This window comes from Urocitellus parryii, chromosome 5 (genome assembly GCF_045843805.1).
Source record: "Urocitellus parryii isolate mUroPar1 chromosome 5, mUroPar1.hap1, whole genome shotgun sequence".
NCBI lineage: Eukaryota > Metazoa > Chordata > Mammalia > Rodentia > Sciuridae > Urocitellus > Urocitellus parryii.
Genome location: NC_135535.1, coordinates 192,573,987 through 192,597,095, shown reverse-complemented (window position 1 = coordinate 192,597,095; position 23,109 = coordinate 192,573,987). Strand labels below are relative to the sequence as shown.

Genomic DNA, 23,109 nt, shown 5'->3' with positions numbered 1-23,109 from the left:
AGCCCCTAGGTCTGAAATTTTATTGTACTTTTATCACATAATTATAGTGACTTGATATTATCTGACTACCCATTGTAGTATTTTTCTTTCTAATTCTCCTATTAAAACAGTTGTTTTTTTCCTTTTTTTAAGTTGCCAACCTCCAAATAAGCAGTATTACCAAATATATTTTAAAAATAAATATTCAAACTGAATATGGTATTTCATAGGAGGGTTTGACATTTCAAAGGAGAACTTGAACTTGAGGCCTTGTTCTTTATATCACTTATATGATATGGCTCGAAAAACAGGCTTTTTTTGTGTGTGTGTGTGTGGGGGGGGGGGGACGGGGAGCAGTGCTAAAGATTGAACCCAGGGATCTGCATGTGCTAGGCAAGTGCTCTACCACTGAGCTACATCCGCAGCACTCAAAATAGGGTTTTAAATGGACATTTTTCATACCCAAAAGATGTGTTTGAAATAATGTATTCTTGTCTATTCACAGGAAATGAATAAAGAAAAGAAAGCCTGTAAAAGTTCATCCCCATTATTAAAGAGCACTTTTTTCTCCTCTGTTCTTTTTAATTGTCATGACTTTTATGAGCAGTTAGTGATGAAGCCTAGCCAAAGCTTATTTTCTTTTAAGAGTAATAATCAAAACAAAGCAAATATTGGCTTAGTTATGACACTGGTTGTTCTAAAATGTTAATAGCCTATTGTTCACTGTGGTTGTCTCAACAAGATAATACATTGAAAATCAGCATTTCCTGATAGGAAGCGAATTCCCACTGTGTGTCACAGAACCTTAGCCAAATGCTGGGCTCCAGAGGAGAAATGCATAACAGATCAGAGTTATGATGAGCCTTCTCTTTCTCTTTTAAAATGGCTTTCTGCTTCAGATCAAACTACAATCTATTTGCTTGATTCTGCTATTAGAGGACTGCTTTCCTAAAAGGGCTTCAAATAGTTTAGACAAAGTTTGTTCAACATCCTGTATACAGCAGCATCCTGTATATTCTTAACTGTGGAGAATTTCCTTACTTGTAAATGCCACAATGGATGGGGTAATTTGGGAAAAAAAAACAACAACAAAAAACTATTGGGATGTGTCATCAAAATAGTGCAACCAAGCTTAGTTTCATACAAGCAACTATTTAAAAGGAATCATATATGAAACACGATAACTGAAACAGGCTTTCATATCTCAGATACATTTTAGTAGGCAAAAACTGAGGCTCAATTAATTATTTCAAATACCCCAACACTACTTATTTAAGATTTGATTAATAAGAAACTATCACTGGCACACTAACATGCAGAAGAGCTGCCTCTGCAGTAACTGACAATATCCTAACAAGATATTAAGATTTCCCTTTTAAGCACTGAAAATTCACTTTATATTCTTTTTTTGAGGGGGCAAGTGGTACTGGGGACTGAACTCTGAGGAGCTTTATAGTGAGCTACAACCCCAGCCCACTTTATTTTTTCTTTTGAAACAGGGTCTTTTTTTTTTTTTTTTAATATTTTTTAGTTTTCGGCGGACACAACATTTTTGTTTGTATGTGGTGCTGAGGATCGAACCCGGGCCGCATGTATGCCAGGAGAGCGCGCTACCGCTTGAGCCACATCCCCAGCCCTTCAATACATTTTAATAAATGGACCATATCAAATAATGTATATGAAAATTACCCGGAATACCAGTAATTATCTAGCATTACTTGGATAATAAATAACATCTCAGATTTTAGAAAAAATATACTTACAGTATACAACAAGATTTCTGCCAAGAAGCTTGAGTAACCAACCAGCGCGTACACACACACACACACACACACACACACACACACAGAGTCTCCCCTACCTTCAGGCCAAGAAAATGTCTTTTTATCCTCCAGTTGTAATTACGGAAATCAAATGATGACGTTCCTTTACCTTGCTTTTAGTACAGCTGTGATTTGACTGAATTGAACCTAAACTTGTGAAACAGTGCTAAACATCCTATGTATGATGCAGCAAAAATTTCTGTTTTTGTTACTTTATAACTTCACTGTGTAACTTTATAACTTTGTTGGCAGGATAACAGTGTACAGTTAACCTCTACCACTGCTTCCTCAGCACCAAATCAGAAAACTTGAGTCATGTCAAGCACATCAACTTCAGCATTCAATGAAATAAGGAGATGGAATAGAGAGCTAGAATGTGAAAACAACTTAAACAAAAAAGTTGAATTTCAAATCCCTAAGATTAGCTCTGAATGGCTGAACTCACTGGAAATTATAAGGATCTATTTTTAAAAATCACCTTATTTAAGTATTCAAACTTGATAAAAGAATATGCTTCTATTTCTCATATGGGTTTTATACTCTTGAAACTTATGTTTTATAAAAAGAGAATTTCTATAAAACATACGACATTCAACTTCTCTTTTTTCATTCTTGAAATTTCAAATAGCTTAGCTCCATGACAAAGAAAATTACAGACCACACAGTATTTACATAAGATGGTTTTAATTTAATCAACAGAAACTTCATTTGATATATAGCTTAAAACAATATTTTAACAAAAATACTATGTAAATATTAAAATTAGAAGGAACATTAAAATCCATCTATCCTAACCTGTCATTTAAAAATGGTAAAACAGAGAACCAAGATTAGGTGACCTGCCCACAATTGTGTAATCTCATACTCATTACTTGACTTTGAATCCAGTATCTTTCACTACTGTGCTGAGAAATGACTCCCTTCCAGGGTAGTTCTTACCCACTCATGAGTGGCTGAGGAAGTTGGGCCTACCTGCGATGTCCTAAACAGATGAAAAAAAATGGGTGAGGGGCTCTCTATTTCTACACAGAGCTACCTCCACTTTACTACTATCCCTGGCTTCTGGATTCTGTTCCAAAATGGGAATAAAAAGAAAAGGCTGACAGTAAAAGCACACCTGATAGAGGGGGTGTAGAAATAAGTGGGAAATAATCTAGACATCCATCAAAGGAGGAATGATCAATTTATAGTACATCTGCCATACTCTGAAAGTACTATACACTCTCTTAAAAAGAATGTGGTAGATACATAATGGCATGTGTAGTTTAACATCAATTTTTAAAGTGTGTGTAAACACTTACAAATACACACAGTTATAGTCATAGATATTTTCTAGAAAAATAGAGAAGAAATTCCCCTCTGTGGAGTAGAGTTGAGGGAATTAGGGTTGGAAAGAGACATCTGTCACATTCTTTGATACTGTTTCATTATGCTTTTTTACTTTATGCATGTTTTAGCTTCTAAACTCTAATACTTAAAAAAGTACATTAAAGCAGAGACAGGAACTTCTACAGAGCCCTTGGAGAAAACTGCGGTCTTCATATAAGTCTAATGATACATTATATTTAATTTTCTAGGGAAGACTTTCAAACCCTTTTCATGTCATGGTTATGTGTATTAGAGTTCATGAACAAGGCTTCATTAATAAGATAAAATTTGTATAGCATACTGGAACAAACAGGAAAAGACGGGAGTAAAACTGTATTGGGTTTGGTAAAAAATGTTCACTCCATTTTCTTTATATTTTATCATTACAAGAAAAATAACAGTTATTAGAGAAGTTATTTTCTATAAAAGTTTTGAATAAAAATCTGTTTTAAAATGATTTAATTTCAATTTTAACAGCAAACTGGTTGGCAAACTTTGCTGTGGCACAAGTGTAGTAGTCTAACTATATTCGAGAGTTCAAAGGGATAGCAGAGATCATCCAGCTCAGTGAAATGAAACCAACATTTTTTTGAAAAGAAACAACAGAAAATAGCAGATTATTTAAATTCTCAACAGATTCAATTTATTTACAGTAAAGCTTTAGTTTTCATGTCATTGAAAAATGATTCTGGATTAATATCTAAACTTTTTTTTTCCCCAAATCTGATACTTTCCCTTTAAGGTTTCTGTAATAAGCATGGGTCTTTATAAAAAGAATTAGGTTATTCTAAGTTGAAAAATATCTTAGAGAGCTAACCCAAATTCTTAATTTTATTAAGTGAAGAAACTCATGTCCAAAGAAGTACACCAGCCTCTTGATTCCCAGGCTAGTAGTGTTTTTTTTCTGTGATAATAGGCTTTTACTTTATTCTCACATCCTTCTGAAGTTAAAAGATAGCTAAACACAGTTACAACCAAGATTCTAAGAGGAAGTTGAAACAAGGGGACAAGAGGCAGTCTAAGACCAAAAATGATAACACACTGTTACCCCCAAAATATTACAGAAATCTGCCATTTTCAACATTCAGCTTCGATTTCAAATGGGGCAGGTTGTTGAACTTACTTGCACGAATGGGTGTGTCACCCCAAAAGAGTGTACAACACACCACAGTGGGACAATAGTCATCTCAAAGCACAGCCAATTTCTTTCAACATGGCAACTTCTGTTTCAGTGCATAATAGAACACTTCACAGAAATTTAAAATCCAGCTACAAAGAGAACCCCAATATGTGAGTGGGGGAGTCAGACCCTGTTGCAAAGAAAGAAAGAAAGAAACAAAAAAACCCAACTGCTGAACATGGACCTCAATGAACAACAATAATTCTCCTGTAGTTCAACTTACCAATCACGTCACAAACTCTAGAAAGAAGACAGAATACAAAACTGCCGAGGCATTGGAACAGAACTTTGGGCTGCAGCCTGCCCCAACTCTTCTGATAAATACCCAACAGCAACAGGACAAAGCATCATTATGGCAGAAATAAAGGCTCTTTAGATGCTGCCTTTTTTTAATTCAATGAACCCACTCTTAACACACAAAGTTCATGCCACGATGTCTCGAAACGCAGTATTGCCAGATTAGGACATCAATGGTCTAATAAATTCAGTACAAAACACTACTTTAAACACTTTTATATTAAATAATTAGCACATTTGGGAGATGACTAGTATTCTCCTTCATTCATACAGTTAAACATCCTCCAAACAGAAACAATAACATTTCAGTATACTGTTAAAGAAAAGAAAGAAGCAGACAAGTGAACTAAAAATAATAAATAATTAGTTGAGTAATAAAGCCACAGATTCTTCCCAAAGACTACTGCATGTTACTTAGCAGGTGGCAAAAATAACCATCTATCTTATCTATGCATCCCTATAAGCTGTGAGTTACCAGTATTACAATAGACAATCCATTACTTACCAAAAAAAAAAAAAAAATTAAGCTGCCGTACATTTCTTAAGCTGGTTTTCGTGTGGCAATTCTGATGCAATGCTGCCCTAAAAATGAACTTTGTTTTAAACAGCATGATATCCACACTCCGTGTGGTTACAGCAAGGGTGGAGCCCACTCTGGGGGAAACAACACACCCAGGCAGACTTCAGTGAGAGCAAACAGCACATTAATATTGCCACATTTTTTTCAGGGACTCAGAGTAAAAATTAATTGCCTAATCCTCCTTAAAGATATAGGGGAAAGGTTCATATTTGTAGATCAGTTTTCTGGAGCAAACCTTTGTCTTGGAGGAAACTGCATAGACCCATTTCTTTTTTGTGAAGAAAACGGACAAAATGCAAGATAGATCATGCAGAACATTAGGTGGAAACAGACTACTATAAAGGAAGTCCAACAATGCCAACTTCTATGTTTAGCAACAGCAGTTTTTACATATCTCAAGGCGTCAGAAACACTGCTCATTCTAGAACATTACTTTGGTCTATTTTCAGAGCACCTGAATATGAACACAAGCAAATTACCTACTTTCTCCCCTCACCAACACTTTGCTTTTCCTAGCAACAAAGGTACAATAAAAACATTTTCTTACCAATTAGTAAGGGTTGTCTTCAAAAATGAGATGTGAGTATGGACTTTCTTTGGTAGGACAATAAATGCACATATAAAAGGAAAAATTATTTTGAGAAAACTTTAAAAATGTTTACAACCATCCATTTTCAAATAATTTTCTAAGAATTTTAATCTCAAAAGACTTTTTTTCCAAATAAAAGATTCATAGGATATATATGTAAGTAGCATCTAAAAGTCTTTGTGTCTAAAATAATTTGTCAATACTGAAATATTAACATTCAATAATTGTTTAAAGTGACTTTAACCAATACTGCTTTCTATACATGCACATCCAGAGACACAAAGTTATTTTCCAGGGAATTCTATCATGAAAAAAATACTTCCGATTAAAATATCCATGCATTTAAAAAACAAACAACATAATTGTTTACATAGAATTTAAAACAAACAATAGAAAAGGCTTTGAGGGAAGACAACGAAAATATTATTTTAATGATACATGCTGTCATATTGTCATCCCCAAGTGCACTTCTTGGTATTGATAGAATAAATCAGCCTGGAGTATTGGACATTTCAGTATTTTTGAGAGATGGCCTTGAACACCCGCTTTCAGATTCTAGGAATGATGTGCTGATTGATTGAGCCTTTGTTGAACTGCCATGTAATAAAGTAACCATTGCAAAATCCTTTCATAGTCCAAGTGCTCAGTTCAATTTTTTCCAATCATATATATAATCATGAATCACCTGCTGCCATTCTTTGCTCTTTCTCATCTCACCCTCAAACTGAACAACTGAAAGGTATCTGGTTGGATATTTATTAAAAGAATTGTATTCTGATACTTTCTGGATCTACACTGTTGGAAATGTCTGTTTTCAAGTCAAACTTCACTTTCACAGCTGCAAAGGAAATGACAAAAGAAGAAAAACACAGCCAATATATATCAGCAATTAATTCCATCCACAACTGCCCAGCTGTTTCTGCAGGGAAGAATCAGTCTGTTTCCTTTTGGGGCTTTCGCCACTGAAAATTGATACTGCACATTCAGAGACACAAGCTGTTTGTAACATGTCAGGAATGTGCACAAGATCACACAGAGCTGAAGAGAAGAAATGAAATCCAGATCATTTTCTTAGGACTTGCCAATATTATTTCATAGCTTTAAAAACTCATAAAAACATACCAATCACAGAGAGAGAAAAATACATGAAAAATACTCCCTCTGAATATCATCCTTCCAATAAAGAGGAAAATCTGCCAATGACATCAGATTTAGTATCAAGAGCAGACACTCTGATTTATTGGCATAAACAAGGTGCGACATTCTTAGCAATCCACATGCCCCCAGTACATTAAATCCAGCTAATATTTTTTGGACTACACAGCTGCTTGCCCAATGTGTAGTTTGTCCCTTTAAAAAAAAAAAATCCTTAAAACTGTGAAAGTTGTTAGGCACCAATGCTTTCACCACAGTCATGCAGTAAAGCAAGTTTTTCTTGGTTAGTTCAGATTACTTGGTCCACATATATACCTGTCTATTTCAAGGATTCACGTGTATTTTACAGATCCAATTTTCTCAGGTAACTTTCAAGCAATCAAACTTCTTTCCTTCCCTCATCAGTTTTCTTGAGTTAAAGAAAATAGTCTGTACTGAGTGCCAGAGAGCTTAATGACAGTATGATGTGTAAATCAACAAGTACAATGGCACCCCCACTCCAATTTTATTTCAAATCTTACAAAATGTCAATTTGTTATTATTTTCAGTACATACAATGAGTTGCATTTTAGGTACATAAAATGACTTTTGATTAGTTATTGTTATGAAAGAGAAAAGAGAAAGATAGCATTTAAGAAAAAAATTAATTCAAGCCATATTTTAGCCTCTTACCGTTGTTTTTTTTTTTTCTTTCTTTCTTTTATTAAACAGGAAACCAGGTATGCTCCTGATTGAATTCATTGTCCTAAGGGCCTGTTCCTTCCCCTAGTGCTCAATGATCAATGTCAGCTGCTCAAGAGTTCATACACTCCTAAGCCTGTATATTCTCAAAAATGTAGATGGGTCATTCATTCTGGGTATCCCCAGGGTCTAAGGCTTAACTAGTGAAGAGAAGACAAGCTGTCTATTCCAAATATAAGAGTCAGAGAGACATTCCATAATCATCTGAATGAAGATGCTCTTAAGTGCCAGAACTCAAACCAGCACAATAAGAAGTTGTCTTGAACTAAAGCTCTATAAATCCTGAAAGCATGACATTTCATTTGCTAAATATGTGGGAGACTGAAAACAAATCATGAAACCAAAAATAAAAAAGAGCTTCTTCCTTTCCAGCAAACACCATCTGGTCAAGGATATATGAAGGAGTGGGGGAGAAGTTTAATCTTTGGGTGATGGTGACATTAACTTCTAGAAACATGGTATAACCATTAGTGACTAAAACAACCACAAGGACGAGTTTTGCTTGGCAAGCTTCAGCTCTGTGGGACATTTGGTCTAGCTTGAAATGTCTAAGGGAAGGAACTTCCCCACCTACAAGACTGGCTAAGGAAAGGAGAGGTCTGTCTGAGCTGTTTAATTCAGATTACTTGAGCCTAAGCCAGTCTAACTAAAGCCTGGATTGACCTTAACAAAGACCTTCAAGGAGGCCACTCATATGAAATTTAAAAATGAATTTCTCCCAATAGTTTATTATAAATAATTATGTTTTATTTATTTACTTCTTATTTCTTTATAAAAACTTCAAGCATACAGCAAAGGACTTTACTAATGAACATCACATAAACACTACCTAGTTTCTACCCATTAATAATGTACTGCACTTGCTGTGGCACATTATTTCTTCATCTATCCATCCCTCTAGCTAGCTACTAACCCATTGTTTAGTGCATTTTAAGATAAATTAGAGATATCTGCACCCCCCCCCAAATACTTTAGCCTGCATATCCTTACCTAGAGTCCAATATTTATTTATAACTTTCTATGTATAATTTACATACAATGAGATGATGAATCTAAGTATATATCTGGATACAACAGCCTATATCCCTCAAAGTCCCCTCAAGACTCTTCCCAGGTGATTTCCACTCCTACTTCCTCAGAGGCAATCACCTCAAAATAGTTTGGCCTTTGGGCTGGGGATGTAGCTCAAGCGGTAGCACACTCGCCTGGCATGTGTGCGCCCGGGTTCAATCCTCAGCACCATATACAAAGATGTTGTGTCTGCCGAAAAACTAAAAAAATAATGATAATATTTAAAAAAAATTCTCTCTCTCTCTCTCTAAAAAAAATAGTTTGGCTTTTGCAACCTGTGCATTAGAATATTTCTTCACTGTCTCACAAAACTTGTACTTGTTACACAGAATGACAACTAGATCTATTCAAATCATGAATAGATGGAAGGAGCCAAGAAGAGATCATAACTTAAAGAAGTATAGACTCATCTACTTTAATTATCCAACTGCTTAGGAGAGGAAAACAAGATTTACAAAGTTTTAATTGCCTGTCCTACTAGCCTGTCAACTAGTCAGTCATTTATTGGCAGGGCCTCATCTAAGGCTTTTCCACAGAAGCTCTATGCCTCATTTTAGGATGAAGGAGAAGGTAGAGATGTGCTAGCATCTTGAACAAGTTTTTTTTTTTTTTTAACTCCTTTGAGACTCAGTTTTCCTAGCTATAAAACAACAGAAATCTTTTTTTTTAAGTTGTAGACGAATACAATACCTTTATTTATTATTTTTATGTGGTTCTGAGGATGGAACCCAGTGCCTCATACGTACTAGGCAAGCTATCTACCACTGGGCTACAAACTAAGCCCCCAAACAAGAGAAATCTTAACTTGAAGTTGTACAGAGATAGTTTATAAACTATCTGTCATGTGGTAAGTGATCAAAGAAGGAAACACAAGAAGTGAAGGGACAAATGACAGTATGAGATACAATTCAAAAACTGAAACAATCACATACTGCTTTCTAAGCATGGTGCTACCTATGTTTGGTTCTCATTTGGTATATGTAAACAAAATGACAGCAAATAAATCCTATATAGCTGCATTACAAAATTCCTCCTACTAGCTAGCTGCCTCCATGGGTTCCTCTACACAACTAGGAGCATCTCTGTATCTCAATGCCTAACACAGAGCCTAGCCCACTGGACCACCTCAAGTTCCTGATGAATGGCTATGCCTGGGTAAATGGGTATTCAGTTATGATCAAAGTAGCAAAAACAAACAAAAAAACAACACAAGGTTGAATACCACAAAGAAAAGCCAAGTGACAGAAAATGGGAGGGAACACAAAGAGCATAATGACAGGCATGAAATTTTAAAAGAGATTAAAAGCCAACTGTGCTAATTTTTGTGTCAGAGAAGTGACAACTGCAGTTTAAGAGCCATTTGAATAATTCAGATTGCTATGTACTTTATATGTTTATCCAGTATACTCCCCATAACAACCCTATGGATGAGAAGACTAAAACTCAAAAAGAAGTTAAGCAAAGAAGGTCATATAACTAATGGCAATGGAAGTAGGAATAATTTTTTCATACCTGGTGATTTTCCTAAAAGGCCAATTTTATACACAGTGAGGAGACTCTGGATCTAAGAAACCCTGGACAGTTGTGGGGACAACCAAGTTGTACAAGAAATTCAGCTGAGGGTGTAAAACTCAGGGTAGTGGAGGAAAAAGCCTGGACAAAAAGTAAATCAAGCTGGGCATGGTGGCATATGCCTGTAATCCCAGCAGTTCAGGAGGCTGAGGCAGAAGGATAGCAAGCTCAAAGCTAGCCTCAATAACTTAGCAAGACCCTAAGGCTGGGGATGTGATTCAATGGTTAAGTGCCCCTGGATTCAATCTCTGGTACCAAAAAAAAAAAAAAAAAAAAAAAGTAAATCAAAGATAAGATGGTACGAACTTTGAGTTCCAAGAATTTTGCTTCACAGAACAGTCTGCCATCCTAGAATCATGCAGCCCCACGTCAGAGATGCTCCCATAACTGTAGGAGGGCTCAAGAGTAAGTCTTACTTTCTTACAAGTTTTGTTCTCCAAACTATCTGTTCTCAGAGGGATGATACAATATGGTAACTCCTTGATAAGAGTGCTGACCATGGGTTCATACTTGAGAAGATAATGAGTGCCTCTCCAAGTTGGTAAAATGCAACTCTGTTTGCAGGCATCCCAGGCTACATTCTGTAACTTCCCATTTGAGGAATGGCCTGAGTCTTGCCTCCCTTGCAAAGATGAGTTTGAAGGACAGTCTCTCTCATGGAGCATAAAGCTTCAAGGCCCCCAACCCTCTGGAATACCTCCAACATAGCACTCCTTTTGCCAACTCATACTTGTCTGTTCACTGGTACAACTGACACACAGATGGTGAGCAACCTGTGTTATAGATGGTAAATGGATAGTGTTCTTTGTCTATTTAATGTTTATTTGTTAAAAGAAGTAATTCAGGGGCTGGGACTGGGGCTCAGTGGCAGAGCGCTTGCCTAGCACATGAGAGGCTCTGGGTTTGATCTTCAGCACCACATATAAATAAAGTTATTGTGTGCAACTACAACTAAAAAAATAAATAAATATTTTTTAAAAAAGAAGTAATTCAGGATTTAAAGAGGAAATTATAGAAAAGGCAAGGTTGGGGATATGAAATATGGTTAATATTCAAAATGTTTTGTTCTGGATTTTTAAAAAGATACAATATAACCTATAATGATTTACAAATTAAGTCTTTTGAGATAGAAGATGCAATCTAGCAAATCATTAGTTATAAAGATTAGGCATGATCCACATTTAACACATTGAACTGGTGAAACTGTATTGTATCTTCAAGATTGCCAAGCTTTGAAGTGGAAAACAAAATATGGCTTTGACTGTCACAGCACAATATTTCTGGAAACATGACAAAGACTACGTTAAAAAAAAAAAAAAAGTATGGCTGGGTGCAGTGTCACATGCCTGCAATCCCAGCAGCTTGGGAGGCTGAGGCAGGAGGATCACAAGTTCAAAGCCAGCCTCAAAATGGCAAGGCGCTAAGCTACTCAGTGAGATCCTGTCTTTAAATAAAATACAAAATAGGGCTGGGGATGTGGCTCAGTGGTTGAGTGCCCCTGAGTTTAATCCCCAGTTGGCACTCCTCCCCACTCCAAGAAAGAATACAGAATGAAAAATGAAAAGTAAACATATAAGTGCTATTTAAAAAACATACAGGGGCTGGAGGATATAGCTCAGCGGCAGAGAACTTGCTTAGCATGTGCAAGGCCTTGGGTTCAATCCTCAGTACTACAAAATACTACAGCAAATCCCCCAAAACCTACAATCATGAATAACTTAAGATAGAAGATGCAATCTTCTGTTTTTGGAAAGAGTCCAAAAACAGAATAAAAAACAAGTAAAAATAAAATGTAATATAGTTACAACATGTGAAACATTCATAAGACACATAACTTGTAGTTGTTTTTACTTTCTAAATCTTAATATTGAGATATAATTTTTATCTTTGACTGTGGTAATACTTAACATGGGATCCACCTTCTTAAATTTTTTTTCATTGTAGTATTTTTGGTTACTGGCCCTCTCTAGAGCTTATTTATCTTGCTTGTCTAAAATCCCCTTCCCCTGCATTTTCTTGTTACATATATTACTTATACTTTCATCTATCCCATCTAAGAGTATGGAACTATGTAGAATTTTTTAATTATTTTTTCTAACTTTGATACAAAAATTTCTTTAGTTGGAAAAGTATGTTTCACATTTCAAATACTTTGCCCAGGAACATCTATTCTAAAATTATTTAAACTGGGAAATTTAAGTTTTATTTATAAATGTTTCTAAGGGCTCCAGAAACAAATCCAAGTACTTAGCTTCAAACACTGCTGTACCATGGTGAGGAGGTCAAGTTGACTAATCACATGACTTGTAGGGCTACTAACAGTTTTAGCTTCCCTGATATCAAGCTCTAGAACTTATGCTGCCTATCTATGACAAAAGACACCTCATCCTCTAATACTAATGTTTAAAAGTCCCCAAATACGATCATAATCTTTTTCCAAGACAGGTTTAGACATTTTCCTTCTATCTCCATCCCCTTTACTCGGTCCCTGCAAAGTTCTACCTGCCTTCAGTAAAAGTATCTTGATAGGCTTTTCCATTCCATGATCGGTAGACCTACCATCTATTCAGGAAGAATGGTAGCATGAAAGGAGGTTTAATTAAAATAAAACCAAAACTGGTTTGTAAATATATCGCCTTTGTATTGCAGACACACTTCAGTTTACTACATCATACATTCTGCCCTCAACTATCAACTATACTCTATTGTTGTAGAGTAACAAATTGTTCTATGATAAATCTACGTGTTCTGATCTTGTAATCTTCTCTGATTTTAGATTTTAAAATTTATATTTAAATTCTAAGTTGGCAAATCAATTCATGAACAAATATTTCTTTTCTACTTACTGCATAAATTCATGTATTCTACTAACAATTCATTCTGCACCTATTATGTGCTACAATCGAGCAGGAAGACAGTGGAGACTGCAAAAAATGAACAAGACATTGTCTCTGACCCTAAAATACTAGCAATTTAGTGGGTTGGGGGAAGGGAGAGAGAGAGAGTATTGTAAACAATTTAAGTACAATGTGTGATTGCATTATATGAGATGTATTACAGATTCAGAGAAAGGAACCAATTTAAAAGGTTCCAGGGGGGATGGGGCTATGATTCAGTGGCAGAGCGCTTGCCTAGCTTGTGCGAGGCACTGGGTTCGATTCTCAGCACCACATATAAATAAATGAATAAAATAAAGGTCCATCAACATCTTTTAAAAAATTGGAAAAAAAAAACATTCCAGGAATGCTATCTCAGAACTCAGTCTAAAAATGATAAGATATTATGGGAGGGGGAGGAGGGAAAGACATGCAAAAAAAAAAAAAAACTTCTTAATAAACTTGTAATTTAACATTTGGCTTTAGTTTATATAAAATTATCAGAGATTACAATTAACATAAAAGAGAAATCTGAACTGTCATTGGTTAACAGATATAGTCGTTTATATAATTTAAGCTACTGGAAGCCTATAATCTATTAGCAAACCACACAATTTTGTGTCATGTGCTTTGCTTTCACTCTAATCTTTTGACTTGCAGACTAAGAAACTCAAAAACCATTTATATCCTTCCTGAGAACAATGCTTGTTTTTACACTGCAGTAACCACCAACTTAGAAATAATTAAAACCAATTATCTTGAAAGCCAGTCAAACTGTAATCTACCATCACATCATCATGGAAGAGGCATAAGAATGTCCTAGGTTAATACAAAGGTCAATAAACAAAAAGCATGGTCAATGTGGCACAAGAATACCATACTCAATGGGCTCAAATCCTTAAAAGTAGCAAGTATACAGTATTTTAAATTTCATGGGAGGTAGGTGGGAAGATTAAAAGAAAAAACAAAAACCACAACTGACTACAAGCATTGTTTAATAAGGCATCTATGTGCTAAAGTTCACTGGCCCAAAAGAATGTAAAAGAATAGGTTATTTCTGTGGATTAGAAAAATGGGCTAAAATTGGGCTAGGAATGTAGCTCAGTGGTGTTTGATACACAGCATTGCAGGGGGCAGTGGCTAAAAGTAATGATATATACTTTGATAAAAGGGTGATATGGGGGTTGGGGTTGTGGCTCAGCAGCAGGTGCAAGACCCTGAGTTCGATCCTCAGCACCACAAAAATATTTAAATAAAGGTATCGTGTCCAACTACAACTGGAAAATAGATTTTTTTTTTTAAGGGTGATATGTTGGGGCTGGGGAGGTGGCTCAAGCGGTAGCGCACTTGCCTGGCATGTTCGGTGCGCTTTGTTCGATCCTCAGCACCACATAAAAATAAAGATGTTGTGTCCACCGAAAACTAAAAAATATTTTTTAAAAAATTCTCTTTTTTAAAAAAAGGTGATATGTTAAATTGATCACCATTTTGATCAAAGTACTATTGATATGAAAATTTCATAAGGTTAATGTTTAAGATATGTTTCCACATTAAAGTACACAAAAAAGCTCCCATTTTTAAAGAACTAGAATACAAAAAACATCATTTTCGGTATATACCACCATGACAACATCAGAAGGAAGAAACCTTTCTAAAACAGAAATTAAGGTAGGATTATTTGTTTACATTATGTGAATTCTCTGTCAGGTTCTCTTAAATAGTAATCTCTCTGCATTTAACTATATTATACTGGGATACAGTTAACTTTCTGGAGTAAATATTTTGCATAGAGCAAGGGCCCCTATATACTTAATATTCATGAATTCACACTTCCAGCAAAAACAAAAACAAAAACAAACTTGTCTTTCAAATGTTAAAACCTGAAACAGGAATTCCTCAATGAAACATGTATCTTTGGACAGTGTGTAAGTAACTTCTTCAGAATATTTATAAAAAGGTGGGGGTGGGGAGAAGAGCTCATGAGAACTACTTATGTGACTGTGAAAGGAAGTGACAAGAAAGTACAAAAACTGGGTGGAAGGGGTAAAAGGAGGAGCAAAGAAAGCAGATGAAGAGACATTGCACAGAGCCAAGGGGACAAGAGATAAGGAGATCAAATAACTGTGGTCTGGTCACACCCACAGGGAGCTATGTGGTTTATTTCAAGGGGGTGGAACACTCTGAGCAAGTGAATAATTTTGGTTTTGTTTAACTGAAAGGTTGCACAATCCTACAAACGGGGGAAGAAAAAAAGGGTGTTTTTCCAATATAGGAAAGGGTAGTATGTAATAAATATTAAACAAAAGGAAATAATGATTACATAAAAAGATGATAAAGAGAATCAAAGCAAAAATAATTGGCATTTTTAGTACTTTAGAAAGGCAGTATGTATTTCTTATATATGAAAATGAAAAACCAAGATTTCTGAGGAAAAACAGTATAAATTCCATGTAAGCTCAGAGCAATGTTTATTATGGCCACTGATAAAGTTTTTTTTAGTCCTGTGGACTACGCCATCCTTCAAACAAGATGTTTGTAAAATAAATTGACAAGAATTCTGGGGTATGTGGATCAGTGTAAAGTTTTGTTTTGTTTTGTCCCCCCCACTTCAAATTTATTTATTTATTATTATTATTTTTTTTAATATTTATTTTTTAGTTTTCGGCAGACACAGCATCTTTGTTTGTATGTGGTGCTGAGGATCGAACCCGGGCCGCACGCATGCCAGGCGAGTGCGCTACCGCTTGAGCCACATCCCCAGCCCCTGCCCAGTGTTTCTTCTCCCCACTTCAACTTTAAATCTGGCACCTTATAGAAGTAATTCTCAATGGCTGGGTTTTTAAAATTTACTCCAAGATAAGCAGGACTTGACTCCCGTGAGCTCTAAGTTGCCAAGTCATTAATCTGAAACAGCTCTTGGCCCCTTTTAAACTGATTCCTGCTGGCCCAATATATGATGTTTTAAATAAAAAGAGGAGGGGGAAGGGAGAAGAAGGCCCAAAGTAGTACCTTTGGAGCTGCAGTTAAATTTTAAGCTCAGTGTTGAGCACCTACTTATTCAGCATGTGTGAAGCCCTGAGTTGGACCCCGCTTCCCCATACACAAACAAAATGAAGAACCAAAAAACAAAAAAACTATGAAAAGTAAGCAACAAACCTGTGGAGAGGAAGTAATCAATATAATTTACTACTACATTTTTCAATCGAGTAGCTAGAAACCACAAGTAGTATTTTGGGAAGGAAGGTCTTCTGCCAAAAGCAAATTACTTCAATTTCAAGTTTAACAGTGATTAAATTACCTTTGCTATACTCTTAGAAATGAAAGTTAGAAAAAAGTGAGGTATTTCAAGCTAGATAGCTGACTATCAAACTTGTTCTTCTAAAGCTTTAATACTTTCCTACAAGAATTGGAAAAGGGACACTATACACTCATCAAGTGTTTGCTTTTGCCAGGACACAAAAGTCAAGATGTACCTGATAAAACAGAAAGCAAGCAGTGCACCTACACTGGTGTTTTAAACACAGAACAGAACAACTAGCTGTTGCTTTAACACTTTGGTTCGCTTCTTCGAAAACAAACTATGTAGCTAGGGCTCAAAAGAGGAATCTAAACATGTAAACTTCCCTCAGTATAAAGTTATTATATAGATAATACTATTAATAAGAAAAATTCACAGAACTACTCTTATTTCAGTAATTTCCAAATTTTCTAGATACTTAGTTATATCTCAAAGCAATATAAACAATTTAAAACCTATAAAAATATTTCTAAATCAGTCAATAATTAGAAACCATGTTTTATTCTAGTCAGAGGTTGTGGGGGTAGGTTGAAAGTGGATTCTTTATAAGATAGAGGGTTGATTCAAAGACTCCCATATAAAGCCAGAATCCTGAAGGTTGATACCCTCAGTTAAAGGTAGACAAAAACAATCTGTTCACTAGCAGAAGGAATTAATAAAACCCAAAATCAAATAGCCTAATCTATTTTTTCCAGAATGCTGAGTGGAAAAAGAAAGTCTCCTCTGAGAATGTGTAAAACAGGCCTACTCCAATAGGATCTGAACTTTAAGTTAACACACCAGATGATCTAGAAAAGGGCAAGCCAAGAAAGGAAAATGAAGTGGTCTTAGTTTGGTAGCAATCTGAGACACCTGGCAAAAGGAACCATAAATTCTATCTGGAGAAAGGTGCCCTCAAAATAGATTTGTCTGGGCTGGGAATATAGCCCAGAGGTAGAGCACTTGCCTAGCATGTATAAGGCCATGGGTTCTATCCCCAGCAAACCCACAAACAAACAAAAACAGACTGCCTAAAGATTCCCACAGATAAAATCTTGCCAACTTCAAAATTTAGAATTACAAAGCATTTAACTTAACACATCACCTTAAATAAAAGAAGAAACAACAGAGGACAGAATTTATCACCCCCTCAAAACAACAACAAAACTGCAGGCAATGGAAAAACTAAACAGAATATAAAATAAGTATTACAGATCCTGAAGAAATAAAAGAATGGAGAATTCTTCTTTCAAGGAGATCATGGCTAGAAATGTTTCAGAGCTGTCCAGAGACAGATCACTTATAAAGGACTAACAATTAGACATGTAGTACATTGCAAAAGAAAAGTAATAAAAGCAAGAAGGCAGAAATCTTTCCAAAGTGCTAGAAGATAGGTGCCAGTCTAGACACCTATATTTGTCAAAAATAAGTGTTTTGCGAACTCACTAAAGAAATTAAATGGGTGGGGGCTAGGGATGTAGCTCAGTTGACAGAGTTTGCTCAGCATGTACAAGTCCCTGTCAAAGGGCTGTCCAGAATATATATTTAAAATTACTAAAATCAATAATCAAAAATTACAAAAAACTAATATTTCCTATTAGTAAAAGATATGAACAAACACTTTGCAAGAGAATAGCCAAGTGACCAATAAATACACAAGGAAGTGCCCATGTTTGTAATCATCAGGGAAATACAAATTAAAACCACAATGATACTGCTATCTACTTAACAGTAAGGCTAAAATGAAAACAAAAACTAAACCAAAAACTGTTAATACCATGTATTGACAAGGATGTGGAACATCCAGGATTCCAACACCACAAGTCAGTGTGCCAACTGGCACACTCTGGAGAACTGTCTTGACATTATCTCAAAGGTTGGAGGCACATGCCCACTCCTCTCTACGATATACCTAAAAGAGGCGCACATAAGTAAATACCAAAAAAAAAATGCAAAAATGTTCACAGCAAAATTATTTTTAATAGAACCAAACTGGAAACAATCTGAATGGACATCATTAAAATGGATGAATTATTTTAGGTTCATAAATTAGAATATAGACAACAAGAATGAACTATTGTAAATTGGAAAAACCTTACAGAAAAAAAATACTGAGCAAAAGAAATCAGTACTGAAGAGTAGATATTGAATTCCCTCAATATAAATTCAGAACCAGGCAATATTACCCTATGATAATACATCCCAATTATGGCTACCCTGTGAGGTTGGAGAAGTACCTGAGAAGATACAACAGGATGTTTCTGGTATTCTGCTTCTTGACCTTGGTGAGGTCATACAGGGTGTTCACTTTGTAAATATTCATCAACCTGTACTTTATGATCTCTGCACTTCTCTACATGTATGTTAAACTTTCATTTAAAGGTTTAACTGAAAAATTTACAATCACTTTGTTGCTGTAACTTTTTTTTGGTACTGGGGACTGAACCCAGAACCCAGCATGCTAGGCAAGCCTCTACCACTGAGTACAGCAGAAACTTACAACTGGATAGCATCTTTTCTGTTAAATGGTTTAGTTGTGCAACTCACAGTTAAGTACTTTCTCACAAAATCCAAATGACTTACATAATACAAGCTCTTATAAGAAACAATCTAAGCTCTCTTACATAAATTGTATATTTCCTTCAAAAATAAAACCAAGTAATGATCCATATAATTTTAATTACTCAGCATGGAAGCATAATTAAGAGATTCTCAGAATTTAGTTCTCAAATTAGTATACTACCTACTCCACTTCTCCACATCAATAATACAAGGAATGGGGACTGGGGCTGTAGCTCAGTGGTGGAGCTCTTACCTCATCTGTTTGAGGTACTGTGTTCCATCTTGAGCACTACATAAAAATAAATTTAAAAAAAATAATAAAGGTACCGTGTCCATCTACAACTAAAAATATCTTTTTTAAAAAAAAATAATACATTGAATGGATTAAATGGATTAAATTAATTAATTAAATGGATTAAATGTATAGTATAGCTTAAATTATCACAATATTCAAGCATGGTGTCTGTCCAACGGCATTGTTAAAATATTACTATATTCTATTTTCTGGATTCAACAATTTTTCCCCGTCTCTGGATCCTGATACCATTTTTTTTCAGTGATTAGAAACATTTCCAACACATTCACAAAACATTTACACCTAAATTAGGTCTCAGTCATTTCTTAAAAATGCACTGTACAAGACTGTATTATGTAAAAAGAAAACAAAAGACCTGAATGTATCTCCTAACCCATAGCCAATAATAAGGAATTCTCCCCCACCCTCTGCCCTCATTCCATTCTCTCTGCTGAGCTGAGGCTGAAATTCTGTTCAATATTAACATATTTCAGTGTTCTACAACTTTGCCCTGCTGTAAGAGAATATTCTTTTTTTTTTTAAGAGAGAGAGAGAGAGAGAGTGAGAGTGAGAGTTTTAATACTTATTTTTTAGTTTTCAGCAGACACAACATCTTTGTTTGTATGTGGTGCTGAGGATCGAACCCAGGCCGCACGCATGCCAGGTGAGAGCGATACTGCTTGAGCCACATCCCCAGCCCAATGTAAGAGAATATTCTGAGTAACAGTAACTTCATGTTCATATTATCCTTCTTTGGCTTCATGCTGTTTTATCCTATAGTCTAAGAATGCGATATGGAAATATATCAGCTGGAAGAATGCTACTTTCTGATATGTTAATGAAGAACAAAAGTTGGGAGGAAGTTCCCAGGGAAAACAGCAGCTTTGTTCTCATTCATTAACTTATTATCATTGAGCACCATCAAAAACAAACAAACAAAAACTGTGGATATACTCCATTCTTTCAAATATCAAGGGCAATTTTTTTGTTTTGGTACTGGGGATTGAACTCAGGGGTACTCAACCACTGAGCTGCATCCCCAGCCCTATTTAGTATTTTATTTAGAGACAGGATCTCACTGAGTTGCATAGCGCCTCACTATTGCTGAGGCTGGCTTTGAACTTACAATCTTCCTGCCTCAGTCTCCCAAGCCACTGCACCCAGCAGGGTTTGTATTCTGAAGAGTATTAAAAAATCTAGGAGTTCTAGTTCAGATTCTCTTAGCATGACTTTGGCTAAGTTCCTGAGTCTTATGGGGACTTAGTTTTCTCAATTCAAAATGAGAGGATTGAATTAAATGTTCCTGAAGATTTTATGCAATGCTAACATTCTATGAGTCTAGTAAAGAATGTATTTCAGACTAGAAATTTACATGGATGATGATAAAGAACACAGCAACACAAAACAGAAAAAGCAAACAGTTAATCATTCATTAGCCTGTCAATTTGTTAGGAAAGGTGGACTCTGTGTAAAGGGATATTCCTTAATCCTCTGTAAACACCTGGATTTCATCTGCATTATTTCAGCATTTATGTGTGCTGTAGAAAGAGTTTACCCTTTGTGAAGTACAGTACCTATTTGCTTTACTCCTTATGAAAATAGTTCTTGAAAAATGTTTTCTATGTTCCCAAAGGAAAGCTAATGCCAGCCAATCCTCTCAGACTTCAAAATCAAGAAGGAAAAACACCACAGATAATCCTTTTCTAGTCTGCCTTATATGAATACCAGTGAGTGTCACTGAATAAGCCTCCTAGGAGGCATCAGCATTACTTGCAGCTACCCTGTCTGTAGTTTGTGGCTGTACTGGATGGGTCCATGGAACAATGTGGCCTCGTTTTCCTTCTAAATCGAACAGATCAAATGGCTTACGTACTTTTCATCTTTCATATTATACAGGTCTCTGGGAACACCAGGAACAATGAGAGAGGAAACTGGTTTTTGTCCTAGCAGTGAGCTCAGGCTCAGTGAACACCAAATACAGCTGAAAGGACCTTAAAGGTCAACTAGTCCAAATCTTTCTTTCACTTGTGAGAATTCAGAGGTGCCCAAGGTCACTACCTAAGGTCGCACAGAATGAAAATCTCCTGGTAAGTACTCTTCCACTCTACCAAAACAAAACAAAACAAAACAACAAAAAACAAAACCCTGCCTCTTAGCAAAGAATGCTCAAATTAGAATTTGCCCTCTTATGGAGCATGTTAAATATTCCACTTCACCTGAGATACTGAAAAACATTACCAAGCTACTTATGGGTCCAAACATTGAGAAATAAATTTGTGTTGATGTGAACAATCTAATGGCCTATCAGGCTTCATTAAATACTGGAGAACAAAAATCCCAAAGAAGGAAGTAATTAATATTTTTACAGTGGCAATCAAAGAGTTTTAGGGTGATGAGATAAAAAATATCCTGAAGTTATTCTGAACCCCTGAGAAAGAATAAATGGTATGAGGGTTATAAAGCATTTGATTCTTTATAAAGGAACTGTATGGTCTGTAAAAGAAACAGGAAAATAGCTTCAATTATAGCACCAGCCTAAAATATCCAAGTGCTCTTGGGACCTTCTTTTAAAAATTTATTCAGGGAGGTTTCTACTTGTCATTCAGTTTTTCCAACACGTATACCCCACATTTAATTCACCCTGACTACAACCTAGTATTTAGCTATTGTTCACATTCTCATCTGGGCATATATCCAACTTCTTGCTCCAAGAAACACTGGAATAAACTTTAATATATTAGGAAATTTGAAAAACTAAATGAAAGGAGGGAAAGCAAATACATTTTCACATAAAGTACAGGATACAGCTGTGATCTGTCAAGCTTACAGGACTATCTGTTTAGCTAACAGCAAAGTTACAGGACTAGCTCCTTAGCTGAACAGGAAGTAGCTTACTAAAAAACAGAAATGTTCCCAAGCCTCAACTCTATTCCCTCCACTTTGCATTCCCAGCACACACTTACCCTTTGACCAGGTCTGTGTAATATACCCATCAAAATCTCCTTGATCAAGTATCAGCAAGTCTTTGGATGACAAGTATTTTGGTAGTCCACCTAAAAATCTTTAATCATGCTAGCCATTGCCCCCCCCCCAAAAAAAAACATGCAGGACTAATGTATTGGTTGCACTATTCTGAATAAACAGATAGCAGTAAGAATGATAAAACCAGTGCTGGCTTTTAAGAAACCCAAACTTATGTAAATGATTCTCAGTTTCATATTCTGAAAGTTGTTTCCATGACATCAAAATAAAATATATATACATATAGGAATTTCTTTTGTTATCCTTTACAGAATACTATGTGTGCTCACAGACAAGGCACCTAACCCAGGACCAAGGCAAAGGAGGAAGAAAGGGTGCTCTACAGAATGGAATATAAAATGTGATTTATAAATTCAATGTAACTTCCAAATTACATTTATTTATTTATTTATTTAATTTTTGAGAGAGAGAGAGAGAGAATTTTTTAATATTTATTTTTTAATTTTCGGTGGGCACAACATCTTTGTATGTGGTGCTAAGGATCGAACCCGGGCCACATGCATGCATGCCAGACGAGCGTGCTACTGCTTGAGCCACATCCCCAGCCCCCAAATTACATTTAAAATAAGTCAATCAAGCAAAGCAGCAGTGAGACAGCATTATAGGCACTGCGAGGAACATGTCCAAAAGCAATGGTATATTTTGGGACCAATGATAACTGAACAGTAAGTAGTATGACAGATCTTTCCTATAGCTCCACTT

The 23,109-nt window shown here is 35.7% G+C and overlaps 1 protein-coding gene across 5 annotated transcripts in view; it reads right to left on the bottom strand.

The window, feature by feature from the left end:
- Add3 (adducin 3) overlaps nucleotides 1-23,109 on the bottom strand; it is a 114,082-nt gene that overhangs the window by 48,634 nt on the left and 42,339 nt on the right. Inside the window, exon 1 of one of the 5 annotated variants that reach the window (XM_077799011.1) lies at nucleotides 5,153-5,176. The exons of the other annotated variants lie outside the window; for them this stretch is intronic. The gene's annotated coding sequence lies outside the window, so the exon portion shown is untranslated. Of the gene's footprint in view, nucleotides 1-5,152; nucleotides 5,177-23,109 lie in introns of those variants that run through there. 5 annotated transcript variants of the gene reach the window in all.